This window comes from Macaca thibetana, chromosome 14 (genome assembly GCF_024542745.1).
Source record: "Macaca thibetana thibetana isolate TM-01 chromosome 14, ASM2454274v1, whole genome shotgun sequence".
In the NCBI taxonomy this organism is placed as follows: domain Eukaryota; kingdom Metazoa; phylum Chordata; class Mammalia; order Primates; family Cercopithecidae; genus Macaca; species Macaca thibetana.
In genome coordinates, this window is record NC_065591.1 from 28286412 (window position 1) to 28299624 (window position 13213).

At 35.7% G+C, this 13213-nt stretch overlaps 1 protein-coding gene across 16 annotated transcripts in view; it reads left to right on the forward strand.

The window, feature by feature from the left end:
• Positions 1–13213, forward strand: part of COMMD9 (COMM domain containing 9) — a 1186740-nt gene that overhangs the window by 494876 nt on the left and 678651 nt on the right. Inside the window, exon 1 of one of the 16 annotated variants that reach the window (XM_050759481.1) lies at positions 11504–11507. The exons of the other annotated variants lie outside the window; for them this stretch is intronic. The gene's annotated coding sequence lies outside the window, so the exon portion shown is untranslated. Of the gene's footprint in view, positions 1–11503; positions 11508–13213 lie in introns of those variants that run through there. 16 annotated transcript variants of the gene reach the window in all.

Consider the following 13213-nt stretch of genomic DNA (forward strand, 5'->3'; position numbering starts at 1 on the left):
TGTTAAGATATGATTTCAAACTTTGTTAAAAGAAATACTGAAATAGGGAAATTGATGTTTTTCCCCAGAAAATGTGCCTGTCACACTCCAAGATAAGTTAATGATATGTGTGTCCATTAAATAAGTATTATATGAACCCAGAGAACACATATCTGGGTGATTTCCTTTATAGGGGTAAAGAAGCTGGAATATTTATTCACCAACTTTCTTTCATCATGGATTGAAGGCCGCTCCTAGGGACATTAATTTCCAACAGATTCTGGCTTGTGAATGTCCACAGGCTAAGATTTTACCTTTTTATTTTCAACTCCCTTTGTCATATCCTAATGAGCATCCACCCACATGGGTTCATTAAAAAAGAAAAAAAGATAGTCATTACCTAGAAGAAATGCTCAATACCCTTAATGATACAACCGTTCACAAGGAAGGATTTTAAGGGTTAAAAGGTTCCACCTATTTTATGTGGTCTCCTGTTAAAAAATTAAAACTGAGCAGAAGAAAATAAAGAAGAAAAGGAAATAATAAATGTAGTGGTTCTCTCTTCCATGGTTTAAAATTCTAATGTATTTTCAGAAAACTGAAATATTCTATTTTTGTTTAAATATATTAATAGACACAACCAGTTAGAAGTCATTAGGGTCTACACATTTTTAACACCTGGATATTTGGGACCACATAGCTGATTAAATTATATCATGTCATAATTAAGATGGTTGGTATGATATGTAGGCAAATGTTTGGTTTTAAAAGTTTGATAAATATCTGGGGGTTACTCATTATCTTTTTATTTAGTTTTTATTCAAGAGAGTAATCCCGTTTGATTTATTTGATGGTAATTAAAATAGATTGTTTATATCTATACTGAAATGTAGTGCATTTTTCAGATTAATTCAACAAGAAAGGTGAGACAGAAGGAGCTACTAAACTACCCAAATAATTGCTTTTTGTTTACATATTTCATACGCATAGATATAGACACATTTTGTGTTGACAATCTTATGGGTAGTGATAAAGTGGTCAACTTTGTCCTAAACTAAAACACTTATGTATTTCTAACTCCCTGTTATAATTTGGTTGTTTTTCAGAAAACCGTGCCAATAGATATTCTAAGTTTGAAACTTGCCAAGGTACAAGGGCATTTAAACATTTTTCTAAGTTCACTCTCTCATTTATGAGACAAAGCAAGCTCCAAGTCTGATTAAGAGGGTTAAGCAGTTGATATTACTATAGAATCCACTATTCCAGTGGAATGACCTGAGTCAGACTTAGAGGAAAATTGTATAAACTCTTACCACAGATATTACCATTCAAACTCAACTCTGCTACATTTTAAATCTTAGAAATTCTCATAGAATTATACAAGTTCTCAGAATTTTAAATGTGACAGAGAAAGAGATCAAAAAGTCACCAAACCATGTTGCTAAGTAAGGACATACATACATTAAAAAATGAAATTATCGTTGCCATCATATTAAAAAAGAAAGGTCATTTTAGCACCAATAAAGTAGTAAGGACAATCTCAAAATGATTAATTACTATCTCGTGAAAGGATAGTTAAAAGAATTTAGCCAGAAATGATAAGCCTCCAAATGAAAAACTTTGGGTGTAGAGGAAACACTTGATTTAATTTTGCAGATTATTTTTCCCTTAAATATAGCATTTGTCATTCCTATGAAGTTTTTATGGTACATTTAGGAGTACTAGGCTTATTTTATATCTATTTGGTTAAGCTGCTCTAAGTTGAATTTGCTGATAACTAAAGTTAAACATAATTCCAAGTGATGTATAATATCCTTTTCACTTGACGGCAATGAATTTTAATTCTATGATATGCTTATTTAGAAACATAATTATAAAAACTAAACTGTAATAGAACTGAAGAGACTTAGTTTTAAGAAAATATGTCTGTATATTTCTATCTTCTCTGAATCCCCTATTTGCTTCTCTGAGCAAAATGGTGATGATAACAGTACTTCTATAATACAAATTTTGCAAAGATTAGATAAGATGATACATGCAAATCATTTAGCGCAGTGTTTAAAATGTTCAGTAAGATAGCCTTAATTATTACTATTATTGTTACTACTAACCATCATTATTACAAAAGAATAATTATTGGAGAAGACTGAGCATTACATAACACTGGTTTTTACCCACTTATAAGTATCCCTCAATGATAAATAATTAATACTCTCCTTGATAAAAATAGTTTACAAATACTATCTTACAAAAATATAGACACTCAGCATCCCTTAATCTCATAAAATTCACACTTTTCTATTATTTCACATTTTATGTAATGAGATGCCTAGGCTGACCCAAATTTTAGGAAGTCAACAAGAATGTGAAATAGTAGGCAAAATTTTATCTGATGGTTCATTTAGGTGAGGAGAGACGGTACATGATTGGAGGGTTTTGACCCTCAAAAAGGAGAACTTCTAATCACATCCCACTCTGTGATTTTTATAGTTGAAGAAATGGGACAAAAGAAGTGGAGTGATGTGCTCAAGAGCACACACATAGCTAAGGATAAAACTGCAACTGGAAGTAATGTCCTTGTTGCTGTTCTTGGTGACCTGGGCAGAGCTTCTGGTGACAATATAGAAAGGATGGTTGAGAAGTATGGCAGATCCCAACAGAGATGGACCTCGTCAAAGTTTCCAGGCAGCACAGTGGTTCAGTGTCCATATCCAGGAGTGGTAAATGCTAGTTCATATTTCAATTCCACCACTCATTTATTGACTAAATTTAGGCATGTTATTTAACTTTTATGAGCTCTGGTTGCATCATATATAATATGGATATAAGGAATTGCTTATAGTCAGGGTTCATTAAGGATTAAATGAGATAAAATGTATAAAGAAACTGGAACAATGCCTGGTGAATAATAAACAGACATTATTATTGTGGTTGCTTTATCCTATCTTCCTTTTTTTATAAAGTCCCCTTTGTCCCAGCCTGCCCAAATCCTCCATTTCTTTCTATTCTTTCCTCCTATTAACATTTAATTTGGGGATATAATTGAATGAGCATTTGCGCAACAGTGTTTACGTGACTGATGACTTCTCCTTAAAGATTTCCTTTTAACTCATAAGCAGAGCCCAAGCCACAGCATGAAGTCTAGTGATTGAACTTCAGCCTCAGCAATTGGATGAGAGAGAAATTCATATCTTTATTTTGCAATGGAAGAGGGGAATTTCTAAGCTTCCCTTCCCCAAATCACACTGGTAGGTGGATACTTCTCCCACTACTTGTTATGTGATTGTCTACCCAGGGACAAGTGAAAAGAAGCAAAAACCATCCCTGGCCAAAGAGGCCTTTCCAGGAAAGCAGGAAGCATCTGAGCTAGGTTGATGAAGTCCAAGTAACAGCAGATGTGACTTACATACCTGAATTCTCCTTAGCTTGAATGATTCATTACCACCATAAAACAACCATGCCCTTAGTCAATGCTGTATACTGTAGCTATTTTGTTACTGGAAAATATTACCATCTCAAAGAAATACCAGATGATTTGTTCTCCATATGCTTGACATCGCTGCCCAGTTTATCTCCAGACTGAGATCTCTGTGGTTTTATATTTCCAGCTATATTTATTTTAAGCTTTTTGGAAAATGAATTTTATCTGCTATTCATAATTCAAATATAACTGGTAGTCTTGGAATAAGAAGTGAAAAACTCATTTTTACCCCCTCCCTGGCGTCTGCGTGTATCTGATATATAGATATTCCTTACCTGGTAATTCAATTAACAATACACAAAAGCCACATGAATTATATAGTAGTTCCTAAAAATGAATTAGCAGATTATCAGCTCCTTTTTACAAAAATCCTTATCATATATGCAATGTGTTCTTACTTAGGTTAATTCTTCTCAATTCATGGGGCACAAGGTGGTACATATATGGCTTTAGGCCTCTTTACATAGCTTACCTATTGCTGATGCTTTTTCAATATAAGTAAAGCCTGCAGATAAGTGACAGAGGAAAGAGATAGGAGTGGCTGAGAACTCATTCTAGATAAAGTACGAACACAACTAAAGTGCTATAGTTAGATACAAATACTCATGTTTACCCCTCAAGCATTAAACTGTTTGATTTTGTGTCTATCCAGGGTTGATTAGTGTTAAGAGATTTATTCAAGGATAATTTAATTGCCAGCTTCAAATGGCTGGATTACCTACACTAGTATTACAGTGCTGTCCCCATGAAAAAAAATGAGCCTTATCTTCCTCCTCAGGGTAGCAAAGTTCAAAAATTACTGGGAAGAGGAAGACACAACATTGGCATCATGGCCGGGCGCAGTGGCTCAAGCCTGTAATCCCAGCACTTTGGGAGGCCGAGGCGGGCGGATCACGAGGTCAGGAGATCGAGGCCATCCTGGCTAACACGGTGAAACCCCGTCTCTACTAAAAAATACAAAAAAACTAGCCGGGCGAGGTGGCGGGCGCCTGTAGTCCCAGCTACTCGGGAGGTGGAGGCAGGAGAATGGCGTGAACCCGGGAGGCGGAGCTTGCAGTGAGCTGAGATCGGGCCACCGCACTCCAGCCTGGGCGACAGAGCCAGACTCCGTCTCAAAAAAAAAAAAAAAAAAAAAAAAAAAAAAAAAAAAAAAAAACATTGGCATCATGTTTTCTACCTTTAAAAGAGAGATTGTGTATTGCACTGCTCTTGGAACTATTAAAATGATTATCTGCTGCTTATCATTTTTTAATGAATCAAATATATTCGGTATTTTAAATAGTAGGCACATTTGCATAGTGATTCATCAGACAGCTAATATACATGAGAACTGATTTTCTCATTAAAGCATTGTCATTAGAAAAAGGAAAGTATGGTATTTTAAATGGTCTATTGTCTAGCAATCTCATAACCAGATATGATCATGGATACTCACAGCTCTCAACTCCAAGTCACTGCAAGATGCCAATGTCTTTTAAAATGTAAAGGGTAACCAGTACTTTACAAGGTTTAACAAGAAAATGAAAATAACTGGTGGGCATTCCCTCGATTTCCATACACTTGACCTCAATCTAACGAAAATCTCTTGCAGAAGAGACAGCCCTTTACCCACCAGCTGCGAATGCCACTCAAGCCATCCTGGGTCACCATTCTCCAGCATCAATAGCTCCTTTTCTGCTCATTCCTACTCTAACCTACATAGGATTTTGTATTTACCATGCCCCTTAACTAAAACACTTTACTCTTTTCCTCTTCATTCCCGTTCATTGCCACACTTCAGTGATTTGCTGCTAAATCTAAATGGTTGTGCTGTTTCCTGCCTAGGTGCCCAAGCACATGCTTCCCTGATCCACTAATGCTTTTCCCAGTAAATGTCCTCCCTTTTTTGTTTGTTTGTTTTACAGTTAGAGTCTTGCTCTGTCTCCCAGCCATATAGTTCACTGTAGCCTTGAACTCCTGAGATCAAGCAATTCTCACTCCACATCCTCTGGAGTAGCTTGGATTTACAGGCAGGTGCCACCACACCCAGCTAATTTTTATTTATTTATTTATGTATTTGTAGAGATGGAAGTCTTGCTATGTTGCCCAGGCTGGTCTTGAACTCCTGGCCTCAAGCGATGTTCCTGCCTCAACAAAGTCTGGAAGCACTGGCATTGCAGATGTGGCCACTGTGCTCGGCCAAAGCTCCAGTTAAAGCATCCCCTGTAAAGTCTTCTCTTTCCTATCACATATTTAGCCACTCAGGTTACAAAGGCCCATTCTCCCTTTGTGTCTTCTTCATTTTTGCATTACATAGCACATCACAAGTGCTGTGGCAGAAACTACTAATTGCCTCCTGATATCAATATCTGTTTTACTTTTATACTAAAATATAACTTGTGGAACGCAAAAGGAGAGAAGAAAATATTATATCCTGAAGTGAATAAGTGACAAGAAATAGACTGAATGATATATTGTATAAGCCTGCGGTGAAAAGAGCAAATTCTATATCTTTGAAACAAATGGTGTAAGAGATATTCCTGGAAGGCTAAGAGAATGAGAAGAGAGTGAAATGGAATACGATTTAGGGATCAAATAAATAATATTATTTTTCATCCTTGCAAGAAAATTAATTATATTAATAAATTCCATGATATTTAACCTTCCTTATATTCCCAGAATATGACCTGCTTCATTGTAGTGGATTGTTCTTTAAATAAATGTATTCTTTTAAAATATAACTGAATGTAATTTACATCTTTAAGAAATTTTTTTTTGCTGCAGCATCATAAGTGAGATTATCATTTGTTTTGCTGTTTTTGTTAGGTTTCACCTGAAGTATTAGGTGTCTTTCATATAGTACATTTTAAAATATTTCTAATTTAGAGCAGTTTAAATATTTATCCTTTAATGACAATGAATTTGTCCATGAAATTGTTTGGGACTGTTATCTCTTTTAGGAGCTTTAAAAATCCCTTTCAATTTCTTTTGCGGTTATTAATCTATTCATATTTTTACCCCTTTTTGAATTCTTGAATCAAGTGTGAACACTTTATTAGCCTAGAAATTCATGAAATATATACAGACTTTCAAATTTATTAACAGAGAGAGAGAGAGAGTGTGTGTGTGTGTGTGTGTGTGTGTACAAATCAGGCATGCATTTGTAATCTCTTTTCTATTATAGTTATAGCCCCTGATGATATTTAATGGTAGGTATTTTTGTTTTCTCATTCATTGTATTTCCTTCCCATTGTGGTCACAACATTAATAATCCTTCAGTCCAGGCACATTTGTACCAGTCCAGCTTCCTCTTTACCTAGAGAACTATTTTGTCTCCTACAAAGTTTAGCTCAATAATCTCTTTATCACATAAGTTTCTGTGAACACTCTAATTAAACTCCTCTTCTGATGTCACATATCACAAATACATTTGACATAGTGATTTCATTTCCTTTGAATATATGCACGGCATAGGGACTGCTGGATCATATGGTACTTCTATTTCTAATTTTTTGAAGAACCTCCATTATATCTTATATAATGGCTATACTAATTTACATTTACACCAACACTGTGCAAAGAAGAGTTCCATTTAGTCTACATCCTTGCCAACGCTGTTTGGTCTTTTTGATAATAGCCATTCTAACAAGAGTGAGGTGATATCTCATTATGGTTTTGATTTGCATTTCTATGTTGGTGATGTTGAGCACGATTTAATATACATGTTGGTCATTCGTATGTCTTCTTTTGAGAAATGTTTGTTCACACCTTTTGTCCATTTTTAATTAACAAGTAATTTTTAATTACTACCACTTTAATTTAAATTGGGTTATTTATTTTCTTCTTATAATTATTTCCTATAATTTTATAATTGATTATTATAATTACTTCTTACGTTTCTTTCTTATAATAAATTATCTACTTATTGAGTTGTTTCAATCCCTTATATTTTGGATATTAACCACTTATCAAATGTTTAGGTTGCAAATATTTGTTTCCCATTCTGTAGGTTCTTTCTTCACTCTATGATTGTTTGCTTTGCCATGCAGAAACTTTTCTAGTTTAACGTAGTCTCAATTGTTTAGTTTTGTTTTTGTTTTCTGTGCTTCTGAGGTCATATCTAAAAAATTGTTAGCCAGACCAATGTCAGCCTTCCTCCTTTCTTCTAGTAGTTTCATAGTTTGGGGGTCTTACACTGAAGTCTTAATGCATTTTCAGTTGATTTTTGTTTATGGTGTGAGATAAGGATCTAATTTCATTCCTCTACATGTGAGTATCCATTTTTCCAAATACCATTTATTTAAAAGACTGCCCTTCCTCCATTGTTTGTTCTTTGTATGTTTGTTAAAAATTAGTTGATTGCAAATGCATGTACTAATTTCTGGGCTCTTTATTTTGCTCCACTAATCTATCTGACTATTTTTATGCCAGAGCTATGTAGTTTTGGTTATGATGGTTTTGTAGGATGTTTAAAATCAGGTAATGTGATACCTCTAGCTTTGTTCTTTTTGCTCAAGATTGCTGTGTTAATTGGAGACTTTTGTGGTTTCATATAAATGTTAGGATTGTTTTTTCTATTTATGTGGAGAATGCCATTGGTATTTTGATAAGGAGTACATTGAAACTGTAGATTGCTTTGAGTAGTATGAACATTTTAACAATATTAATTTTTCTGATCCATAAACATGGGATATCTATTTATTAGAATTTCCCTCAATTTTTCATCAGTGTTTTATACTTTTTAATGTAAATCTCCTTAGCTTTTTTACCTCCTTAAATTTATTCTTGTGTTTTACATTTTGTGCCTATTGCAAGTGAGTTTTTTTTTTTATTTCTTTTTCAGATAATTTGCTATTTGTGTATAGAAATGCTACTGGTTTTCCATCATTCTGTTAATGCTGTAGTGTAGGTTTGCATGTGTTGAAACATCCTTGAGTCCCTAAAATAAATTCCACTTGATCATAGTGAATGATCCTTTTAGTGTACTGTTGACTTAGTTTTGCTAGCATTTTTTTTAAGAATTTTTGCATCTATGTTCAGGGATATTGGCCTATAGTTTTCTTTTCTCATAATGCCCTTGTCTGGCTTTGGTGTCGGGATAATGCTGGCCTTACAAAATGAGTTCAAAGGTGTTTTCTCTTCTTCAACATTTTGGAAGAATTTGAGAAAAAAAAATGGTATTAGTTATTCTTTAAATGTTTGGTAAAATTCAACAGTGAAGCCATAAGGTCTTGGGCTTTTCTTTGATGAGAGACTTTTTACTAGGGATTCAATCTCCTTACTTCATATTGATCTGCTATGATTTTCTATTTCTTTATGATTCACTCTTGGTAAGTTGTATGCATCTAGAAATTTACTCATTTCTTCTAGGTTATCCAATTTGTTGGCATAAAATTTTTAAAGTAGTTTCTTATTATTCTTTGCATCTCTGTAGTATCAGTTTAATGTCTTCTTTTTCATTTCTGATTTTAATTCTTTGAGTCTTTTTTTCTCAGTTCAGCTAAAGGTTTATAAATTTTGTCAACTTTATTTATCTTTTCAAAAAAACCAACTCTTTATCTTGTTCATCTTTTATAAGATTTTTCTAGTCTATTTCATTTATTTCTGCTCTAATCTTTGTTATTCCCTTTTATCTGCTAACCTTGTTTTGCTAACTCCTTGAGGTATAATGTTAGGTTGTTTATTCGAATTCTTTCTTTTTTATGATATAGGCAGTTATTATCATAAGCTTTTCTCTTAGAACTACTCATGGTATGTTGTGTTTAAATTTTTGTTTATCTCAATTGTTTTAATTTCCCTTTTAATTTCTTCATTGACCCATTGGTTGTTCAGGAACATGTTGTTAAATTTCCACATCTTTGAAAATTTGTCACAACTTCTCCTTCACTCATTTCTAGTTTTATACCATTGTGGTTGAAAGACACTTGATACAATTTCAATCTTCCTTAATTTAAGACTTGTATTGTGGCCTGATATATAATCTACCCAGGAGAATGTTTCATGTGCACTTGAGAAGAATGTGTATTTTGCTGTTGTTAGATGGAACGCTCTGTATTTGTTAGGTCCATTTGGTCTATTGGTAGTTTAAGTTCAATGTTTTTAGTGATTATATATATGTATGATCTTTCCATTGCTGAAAGTGTGGCATTTCGGTCTCCTTCTATTATTATATTCCAGGCTTTTTATCTTAAGTTCTATTAATACTTACTTTAGGTGTTTCTACGTTGGGTGCACATACGTTTATAATAGTTACAGTCTCTTGATGATCTAACCCCTTTGTCATTATATAATAATCTTGTATGTCTCAGTTTGTAGTTTTTGACTTGTCTGTTTTATCTGGTATAAATGTGGCTATTCCTGCTCTCTTTTGGTTTCGTTTGCATGTAATATTTTTTTCCATCCCTTCACTTTCAGTCTCAGTATGTCCTTACAGATGAAGTGAATCTTTTCTAGGCAGCATACAGTTGGGCCTATGTTTCTATCCATTCAGTTAATCTATGTCTTTTTATTGGAGAATACATTCAGGGTAATTGTTAATAGGTATGATCTCACTACTACCATTTTGTTAAATTTTTTGATTGTTTTTGGGTTGTTTTGTAGGCTCTTTGTTGCCTTCCTCCTCCCTTGCTGTTTTCCTTTGTGTTCAGAAGACTTTTTCCAAGTGGTCTGTGCAGATTTCTTACTCTTTATCTTTTGTGTATCTACCATACATTTTTGCTTTGTGGTTACCATGAGGCTTACAAAAACAAATCTTATAGTTATAACAGGCTGTTTTAAGTCGACAACAACTTAACTTTAAGTGCATTACAAAACCTTTACTCTTTTACTCCACAGACTTGAAAAGTTTCTGCTATTTTTCAAAATAAGCTTTCTACTGTCTCTTTTGCTTCTTCTTCTTGAACTCCCATGATTCAAATATTTGCCCTTTTCATGCCGTTCTATAAAATCTGCAAACACTCTTTACTTCTTTTCATTTTTTTCCTACTCACTATATATTTTTTAATAATCTGTCCTTGAGCCCACATATTCTTTCTTCTGCCTGGTCAATTCTGTTGTCGATGCTGTCTACTACAATTTTTTATTTCATTCATTGTATGCTTTAGCTCTAGTATTTGTTTCATTTTTTTTTTTTTTTTTTTTTTTTTGAGACGGAGTCTCGCTCTGCCGCCCAGGCTGGAGTGCAGTGGCCGGATCTCAGCTCACTGCAAGCTCCGCCTCCCGGGTTTACGCCATTCTCCTGCCTCAGCCTCCCGAGTAGCTGGGACTACAGGCGCCCGCCACCTCGCCCGGCTAGTTTTTTGTATTTTTTAGTAGAGACGGGGTTTCACCATGTTAGCCAGGATGGTCTCGATCTCCCGACCTCGTGATCCGCCCGTCTCGGCCTCCCAAAGTGCTGGGATTACAGGCTTGAGCCACTGCGCCCGGCCTGTTTCATTTTTTAACTATTTTAATATCTCTGCTAAATTGCTACCTTTAGTCATTTATTTTTTTCCTAATTTCACTGTATTGTTTCTTTGTATTTTCTTGGAGTTTGCTGACCTTCCTTAAAACCATTATTGTGAATTTTTTGTCAGGCAGTTTGTATATCTGTATTTCTTCGGAGTCTGTTACTGGGAGACTATTGTGTTCTTTTGGTACTGTTATGTCTCTTTCATTTTTCATGTTTCTTAATTGCCCTATTTGGTGTTTACACATTTGAACAAGTAGAGACTTGCAGACTAGCTTTTTCTGGGAAAGCCCTTCACTAGTCAGCCTGTGCACAGATTCTGAGCAGGCTACTTGGCCTGGTCCTTGGGTGGGCTTGCTTCTGAAGTCCTCAGGCAGGCTGGTCTGGTGCCTGGGTCGGCAGATAGGTAGGCCTGGCAGCTGGTGGAGTGTATGTGGTGACTGCCACTCTAACAATAGGTCCTATTGTGACAAGCCTGGACCCTGGATCTAACAATAGGTCCTACCGTGACAGGCCTGGACTCTGGAATTGGCCTGGACCCTGCCACAGAACCAGCCTGGCACTAGGCAATCCAAAAAGCTATATCCATGGGTACACGTCTAGTCCTTGAGGCAAGGGGGGCTGACCTGGTCCTCAGATGAGCTTGAAAGCTGGGCCAACAGGGGCTGTCCCAGTAGTGGGTGGGCCTGGAGGCTGTATCCACAGAAGCTTCCAGCAAGTTGGAGTCCACGTGTGTTGGCCTCATGACTAGGATGACTAGGATTGGCCTGCTGCTGGGACAAGGCTGAAACCTGGAACCTGGGACAGCCTAGAGTTGGTCTGCTGATGGTGGCAGCCTAGATATGGGTCCACTGGAGCCAGTCAAGACCTAAGGACAAGCTGAAACATGAAGCCTTTGAGGTTGACCTAGCAGTGGGATGGTCTGGAGACTGAATCCACCACAAAGACCTGGAGCCTGAGGCTACAGGACCTAGCCTAGCATGAGGTGAGCACAGAGGTTCAGTCCATAGGTATTGGCCTGGAGTTTAGGGCTATGGGGGTCTACCTGGCACTGGGTTTTACTGGGGTGGGCCTGGTTTTAGTCTCTGAGGTAAAGTTGAATACTCACTTTCCTCTCCTTCCCCCACATGGAGGGTCTTTCTCTCCATGCTGTGTTTTATGGGGTTGAGGAAAGGGTGACAATACAAAACTGCCTTCCTACCCTCTTCAATGCATCTTTTCTTTTTTCTTTGCTATATCCAGGTGCTCTCACCTGGTGTCTTCAGCTTTTGTGAAGGCATTTTCACATGTGGATAGTTGTTTAAATTAATGATTCTGCAGGGGGGATGAGTGCCGGATAATGCTATTATGCCAACTTGCTCCTCTTCACCCTAAATGTTTTTATTGAATCAGTAGGTTTTCATCTTTATTATTGTGGCTACCATGTCTGTTTTCTTTTTAAAATATATATCACCTCAAGCATTTATCATTTCTTTGTGTTGCTAACATTCCAATTATACTCTTTTAGTTATTTTTAAATTCACAATAGATTATTGTTGATTGTAGTCACCCTGTTGTGCTATCAAATACTAGATCTTATTCATGCTATCTAACTATGTTATATACTTATTAACTATCCCCACTTCCCTCCCAACACACTTCCCTTCCCAGGCTCTGGTAACCGTCATTCTACTCCTTATCTCTATCCATTCAATTTTTTCAATATTTAGCTCCCATAAATAAATGAAAACATGTGAAGTTTGTCTTTCTGTGGCAGGCTTACTTCACTTAACATAATGTCCTCCAGTTCCATCCATTTTGTACATTCCATTTTGTTATTATTATAAGTAACATTACACATTGAATTACTCTACAGATGAGTCTCTCCTCACAACTATACTTTATTTTTATAGCAAAAGTGATTTATGTTCAACACAGAATACTTGAAAATCACAGAAAAATCCCACTGAAATAAAACTCCCAACGTTCAGTTTTGAATCTATCTTCTAAAGATAATTGCATATTAAGTTTTGTTGTATGACTTTTTAATATTCTCTTCTTTCTCTCCACATAAGCATGCATAGAGTTATAAAAAACAGTATCAAATTGCATATACATTTAAGCCTCTTTTTTACCATTAAATCGTGAATGTGTCAATGTTTTATTTTTATTTTTAATTTGGTTTTATGTCTTTTAGTGGGCATATCTTACATGCCTCACCAAATACCCATAAATGTCTCCTGACACTCACTTGTCTGCTCATCTTCAGCCACTGTATTGGTAAATGATTCTACAGGAACCAACCAGCTAAAAACCCAGAGTCTCTGGCTCCTCTCACCATTTCCAAA